Genomic DNA, 8075 nt, shown 5'->3' on the forward strand with positions numbered 1-8075 from the left:
CCGACGATTTTTTCCCTCAGAATCCTTGCTGTTTTCTTGTAGTGTATCAACTTTTGACCATGGCTTTTGTCGATCATCATAGGCTCATAGCTTGTGAACTTATAATTTTTCCATCTCTAGCGTGTTCAGACTTAAGAGTACACACACAAAATAAGATGATGACTACATAACCTGACAGATTTCTATTTGTTTCATGAACTATTCTTGTTTTGGACATCATCAATCATGTCTGCTTTTGGGAGGGTACCTTCAATGGTCCTCTCAGTATTAAGTACGGCAGGTTCTTTTGATTTAGTCAGACGATCCAAACCATGTTATCTTATTGAACTTCCCCATCTACGAAAAAACAAAGCAGTTGATGGTTTCATTAATTTTTAGAAACCCTATATGAAGGTAGAGAGCAATCAATCAACCTTATAAATGCCATGTAAAATGACTCTTTTTGTGGAAGCTTAAGGTCATATTCTAATGGAGCAAATATAGCTTCAATTGGAGGCATGTCATCATCATCTTTTTCTGCAGCAAGGATCTTTCTTAAGGTGGATTCCGTAGCAAACTGAGCAACCATTGATGCCCTCTCCTCATTGATTTTCTTGATTTATAGATTCCGCAACACAGTTCTTATGTATAAACAAAAGGTGTTGTCTACAAAGCTCTGGCAAATTAAAACATAAAAGTGAAGAACACATGATGTAATAATTGATCCAAAACTAAGTGGCAGTAAAATTATGAACGTAACTGATCCATAAACTAAGTGGCAGTAAAAATTCTGAACACTAATGCATAATATTCACGGCATAAATACACCTGAAAACTTTCATGATAATTGGCTTGTTTTTAACTAACAAAAACTTAAAAACTTAAAATTTTGGGTGAACAGAAGAAATAAACTGACATATGAAACTGAACTTCCTTTAATGAACACAAACACAAAACAGAAAAACAGACAACACAAATAAAAACAAACATTTTCAAGATCTTTCTCTCTATGTCTCTTAGACAAACTTTAACGATTTGAGTTCAGTGTGTGGTTTCCCAAACTCTCAAATCAATATATGCATCACAATAGGGTGAAAAAAACTAAAAATCAAGCCAATACCAACAACAAAAAAAGGAAGAAAATTAAAATCAAATCGACACATAAACAACTATAAATTGTCGTTGTATAATCTATTAAGCTCCACTTTCACTGTATCTGAACCATGAAGCAGAGTAATGAAGTTCCAGATGCACAGACTCATATATGCAAAGTTCCAGTCATCTTTTTAGACTATATATAGTACTTACAAACATATATAGTTTCTGAGAAAAAATGAAAACACCATATTAGCAAACCAATAAGAGACCTTTTCAAAAAGAAAACTATTGCAAAATATGCATTTCAAGTTTTCCGACCATTTGATTCTATTACCCAAAATCACATTGCTTTACCGTATAGATGTATCAATAGCTCAACGGCCAGTTATGATTTCTAGAGGCAATACCCCAAACACAACCACATTGGTTTTCATTAGCTGTTCCATTCATAAAGAACTCGAAGCTAGATATTTGCAAAAATAACGAAGGTTACAATTCACAACAGCAAAAACGACATTTGGATTCTCAACATTTAACTCTAAGAAAAATCAAAACGTGTAATTTTTTTAAAAAAGGAGACAAACAAAAAAAAAGGCAAATCTATGTCTCAAAATAAACGTCTCGCTTCTCTCTAGGTTAAAAAAAAATAAGAAAAAAGCACCTCTCTTTTCCGCTACTCCTCTTCTCCATCTCATTGTTCATCTTTGTACCCTCTTCACCAGCAAGGGTTGAGTTCAGTTGAGGTTGTCTCCGTTATCAGATCCGGTGGTTCTGGTGCGTGCTTGGCGGTGTCAGTGGGGTTAGAGGACGACCCTTCTCTCTGCTAGTTTTGTCTCTGTATCCGTTAACTCGCCTTCTTGTGGTCCAAATTTGACATCTCTGAAGAACAACACTTCATCAGCTCTGGGGGAGGAGACAACGGCCTTGCCGTTTGGTTTCTTTGACATAGGATCGCCGGAGACAGATCTGGCGGAGGAGACACAGGTTTTGGCAGAGGAGTCGGAGTGGAGAACCGCCTTACCGTTTGGTTTCTTCGACGTAGGATCGCCGGAGACAGCTTTGGTGGAGGAGACACCGGTTTTGCCGGTATGTTTGATCGGTGGGGATTTGCCATCGGGTTTCATCGCGGATTCAGCTTCTTAAGAGGATTCTCTCGATTTTGATTGGAACCAATAAATGGTGAAGAAATAGAAAATTTTGTGATAAATGGATTTGGAGAAAAAATGGTTATAAAGAAATTCAGAGGGAAAAGGTGAAAGGAAACCATAAATGGAGGTCTGATTACACAGAGATGAATCGTGTGTCGTTTGATCGACAATCCGTTAGAGAATTGGAAACGGCGAAGAACAACACACAAAAGGATCCGGAGTTCATCGTCTCACGTTTCTAGGGTTTTCCCTCTCATTGGGCTAAACGGGCCAAACAAATTCAAGTTAACAGATCAAAAAATTATTAGAAGCCCAACACGAAAATGGTCTTTGACATGGCCAAAAGAAAGAATCTTATTGGCTGATTTTTGAGTCCTACGTGGACAGTATATCTGAGGCTCTTATTCTCCTTTTATTACTTGTTTGATCTTCAAATGATAAAAAAAATTGTATTTGAATGTTTTTCACCTGTTTTAATCCCTAATTTTTCTCATCTCTATCTTCTTCTCTCCAATTCTTCTTTATTTATGTCACATATCGATAAGTTATTTCTAACCTTATCAACATAGCATATTTTAAATTTATTAATTATTTTAGCAATATTTTAACTTATATTATATAACATATAATTTTTGAATAATATATGCCAATTTATCAATAATATAAAAAACTGGGTTAGCATGAATATTTGGATGGAGAATCTATAGTTATTTTAAATATTTATTTCTCACTATTTGTATATATTTTTAAGTATTTTGGACAGTTTCAAAATATCTTATATATCTGTTGGATATTAAATCTAAAAATAACTAATATATTTAAGTATATAAATATGATTTGGATATATTTGAATATTCGAAATATTTCTGGTCGAACCGGGTTGGTTCCGATGTTATAGATACCAAAATTTTAAGCCCATATAAATATTTAACCAGTTATGGTTCGGTATATTTTTTTGGATCAGACTCGGTTTGGTTTTTCGAATTTGGATTTTTTTCTCGGCTCTACAGTATCCTATATATTTTACCAAAATAATATGTATATCTAAAGCTTTGTAAATCATATTCACCCGTGTTCAAACATTGTATCATCCAATTCCAAATTCTAAAACGCAAACAAAAAACAAATTATTTATTTGTTACATTTGTTGAAATTGCCACAGCGTTTCACCGCCGAAATCGTATTTTCAAACATTCGGTCAGTTATAATATTTTATAATCAGATAAAAATAAGAATTTTAAATTGATAGTGGCCATTTCATGAAAGCGTTGCCTTCTTCTTTTTTTTTTTTTTAAAGCAACTTTAGGAAGAGAGAACATATACTATTATGCTGACAGACATATTTAGAGTAGAAAGAATATATGCTGTTATCTTGACAGACGTAAAGTGACTCATAGAGCATCTCCTTCGAAAAAAGTATTCGATAAATCTTAGAAAATAAAATAAAATTTAATATAACTGAATTACATAATTAATTCTATTTTGTCGACAAGATTATATTATATCTTTTTAAGGCTGATTTATTATAATATTATAATTACGAGAAAAATTACATAAACGATTAACAATCAATAATAGTACATGACTTATGATGATCTACGGCTAACTGCATCACATGAACCGTCCTATGAAAATCCACGTCTGACCAGATTTATTTACATCATGTTGAAAATTCGTTGTAAACTTTTCTTCCGTAGTCTTCATAATTGTTTAATAAATCGCTTTCTCCGAGTATTGAAACCTAGACTTCTTATAATGTGCAATCTATAAAAAATTGCATAGTCCAGAATTTGAACCCTAAACCTAAGTGTAAAAGCTTTTAAACGTTAACAAGTAGACTACGGTGCTTCCACCAAAAGGTAGTTGGCTTGAACTGAAGTAAAACAAAGAAATTAAAGATCTACAAAAAACAGTAAAACGTGAGGTCACGTTAGTTGGCAGGGTGAGTTAAAATGACTGTGATGCCCTTAGTAATGGCTGAAGCGAGTTCTCGTTAATAATGGAGGTACAAAGGCTAGCTGACGGAGGGACATATTAAGATCTGCCAAGATTTACAAAAGATTATGTTTAGATTTTGTAAACTTACATTAAAAAACAAAAGATTATAAAAAAATTGAGTTAGATTTTGATTGATATATGTGATCTTTAAAAGTTTTTCTCTGCTTTATTTTCTCTCTCTTTCTATTATTATAATCTTCTTTCCCTCATTTTCTTCTACTGCTTCATTTTTTTATTCTAACCAAAGTTTTGAAAACCGGACCGACCGGTCGAACCGACCGTAACTATTTTAGTAAACTGAGTACAGTTTGACCTAAAACTTAGTTTTAATAAAAATCAGAAAACCTAGCTTAAAACTAGAAAAACCGGTGACCCGGGTCAACATCAGAACCCAATTTTATAAAATAATCACATATTAGATGAGTTTTTAATTTTTATTAGGGTTTTATTAACTTAATATTAGTAGCCAACGTTTATTTCAGTATTTTCTCTAAACAATGAATCCCGAAAGTCTTCTCTTTGTCTCTCACACACCAATTTCTTTTCACTTGTAAGAAAAAAAAAGAAATAAGTATTGACGACTGTGACAATTATGAATCTGTTGATCAAACTGATTTCTAGGTTGTGAAAGAAAATAGAGAAGATTTAACTTCTGAAACCTTAAAATTGATTGTGACATACAACTTCTTTTGCACTATACTTCTCTTTTGTTATGATGCTATTTAATTCATGTTTTGTTTTTTAGATGGTAAGTTGGTAACTACGAAGAATCATTATATTTTGTGACATTGTATCATTTCCTAACGTTTTTTTTTTCAATTTTTTTCATTGAATTTAATATGTACTCAAGATCCAGTTACTTGTTTTTCTAGTTTTATTATAACTACTTAGAGAAATTAGAAAATTTGTAGAAAATTTTTCATGTTTACCACTTTCTGTTAAGCTAGATGAGTTTCCAACTTAAAACCAATTGGTGATAAGTGGAGTGACCCATCTTTCTTATATATTACTTAGGATCCCTTCCAACTACCGATGTGAGACACTTTGTGTCTAATACGCCCCTCCCGAGATGATGGCTCTTTGAGCGTCAATCTCGGAATGCTCGGGAAAGGATCGATAGGCCAACTTTGGGCCAGATCGATGGATCGGGTTGGACTTCGTGGATCGGGCTCTGATACCATGTTAAGCTAGATGAGTTTCCAACCTAAAACCAATTGGTGATAAGTGGAGTGGCTCATCTATCTTATATATTACTTAGGATCCCTTCCAACTATCGATGTGGGACACTTTGTGTCTAATACTTTCATGGTACCACTTTTCATCTTTACCACCATTAAAAAGACATTTTCAAAATACATTCTTCATTCAGTGGCAAAAGACTCTTGTTCTATATATATAATAAATTATTATTTAAATAAATAAAAAATAAAAAAACATAAAGAATAAAAGAAAAAAAGAATAATCTTTTTATGTTTTCGAATTATACTTTTTCAAAAAAAAATTTGAATTCCTTTTTCGATTTTTTTTTTTTTCAAAATTTCTTTTGGAAAATCGAAAATTATGTTTGAAACTATTTTTTTATTTTTTTTAAAAAAATTTGAAGTATTTATTTTTTATATTTATTAGAATCGTAAATTCACATTTCAAAAACCCTATCCCATCCCTCAACTCTAAACCCTAAGTCTAGATTAGTTAATCCTAGTAGTATAAGTCTAGATTAGTTAATCCTAGTGGTATAAGTGTAGACATGAAAATTAGCACTATGTGGTATCCGTCGCAATTTCCTCTAATTATACAACTTTAATCTAGTTTCCTCTAGAAAAATGTAAGTTGAATCGAAGACAAAACAAGTTGAATGTTCATACAACTTATTACAAAATATTGTATTGGTATTAGTAGGCAGTACGAACCATTGAGAATAATGCATTTATTGAAGGAGAAATTTGTATTTTTTGTAGTCATAAAATCAATTAGTCGAATCATAAATAGGAACAGCTTAGTAAAATACATTTTTGTTCTAAAACATTGTAAAATAACTATTTTATAAAAAAATCGCTGTTAGAACAGTAATAGGCATTAGATAAATTCCATTAAAATCACACAAAATATTGGTCACAAAAATAGTAGACATGAACGAAAATAACAAAAAACTAACTAAACTAGAAAAAACAAAATTATCCTAAATTCTAACATTAATCTCTAAACTTAGACTTTAAATGCATAAATATATACATATATTTTTATAATTTACAATTTTTATTTTAAATTTCAATATTTTAAAATTTTAATATAGTTTCTATAGATTTAATTAATCATGTTACGTATAGGATTATATTTTGTTTTAATACTATTTAATAAATGTTATTTTCTAATTTTCACTTTTCAACATTTTTTTAGATTAAAACAAAGGAAAATATTAAGATATATATATATAGGGAAATTTTCCAAAAAAAACTCACAACTTGATTTTAAATGCAAGAATATTTTTCAAATTCAATCAAATGCAAAAGTAACCCAAAATGATAGTATAATTACAACGAACCTCTTATGACCAAACAAAAACTTGTAAACACTTCTACAAATATAACTGTGAATCTTTTTCGGAATAGTGAAATCTTCTCGAAGAGAGAAGTCTTTTAATGTATTTACTGATATATAACACTTCTTCATTAATTGGAAAATTATTTTACTCAGATTTTTTGCCAAACTCCAGAGATTTCATGTCAATGTAAAAAGAAATCTGCTAGTAGAAGACGACTTCTCCAAAAGTTTTCTTTTAAAAATTCAATTTTTTTGTGCAAAATTATGGTTAATTGTAAAACTAACATGCTTATCATAGAATTTTTTTTATAGAAGTCTTCTATGAAAAATACACAACATATAGCGAGGAGTTACAAAGGCCCGCGTTTTATCCTACGAGGAAATAGCGAGGAATTACAAAGGCCCGCGTTTTTATATACGAGGTATTAACGACAATTTTATTATCGTTGCAAATTTCTCGTAACGTTACGACGAAATAGCGAGCAATTTTACGAGGAAATAGCGAGGAATTACGAAGGTCCGCGTTTTTATATACAAGGTATTAACGAGCCGTGCTTTCCTATAAATATACCCACAACTCTCCTTCTCAAACCACACACAAACTCCCAAATCACACTCCTCAGCAAAATCCTATTCCAATTATAAGTATTTGAAAAAAAAATTGAAGAGAAGAAGATATTAGAATTCATGTGGGCGAGACATACGTATTATAATTGCTGGAAGTCTTGCCACATGTAAATCTGGTATTTTTTTTTTTCTTCTAGTTTTTACATTACGAGGTATTTACGACGATTTCGTCCTACGTGGAATTAACGAGGCCGTTTTCTTTATTTATTTTACGAGGTGTTTACGACGATTTCGTCCTACGCGGAATTAACGAGGCCGTGTTCTTTATTTATTTTACGAGGTGTTTACGACGATTTCGTCCTACGCGGAATTAACGAGGCCGTGTTCTTTATTTATTTTACGAGGTGTTTACGACGATTTCGTCCTACGCGGAATTAACGAGGCCGTGTTCTTTATTTATTTTACGAGGTGTTTACGACGATTTCGTCCTACGTGGATTTAACGGGGGTCACTTTCTTTATTTTTTATTTCATCGTTATTCCCTCGTCGTCTTACGAGTCCTTTATGACGATTCTCTCTTACGTGTAATTAACGAGTTTTATGTTTAAATCCCTAAAATCCGAAACCCCAAACCCTAAACCCCATATTCCTTATTTTCTACTTCATATATTCCAAACCCCATCTTTATTTCCATTCCAAACCACAATTCCCACATTACCTTATTCATAAAACAAACTCCCACAT

This window comes from Brassica oleracea, chromosome C9 (assembly GCF_000695525.1).
Source record: "Brassica oleracea var. oleracea cultivar TO1000 chromosome C9, BOL, whole genome shotgun sequence".
Taxonomy (NCBI): domain Eukaryota; kingdom Viridiplantae; phylum Streptophyta; class Magnoliopsida; order Brassicales; family Brassicaceae; genus Brassica; species Brassica oleracea.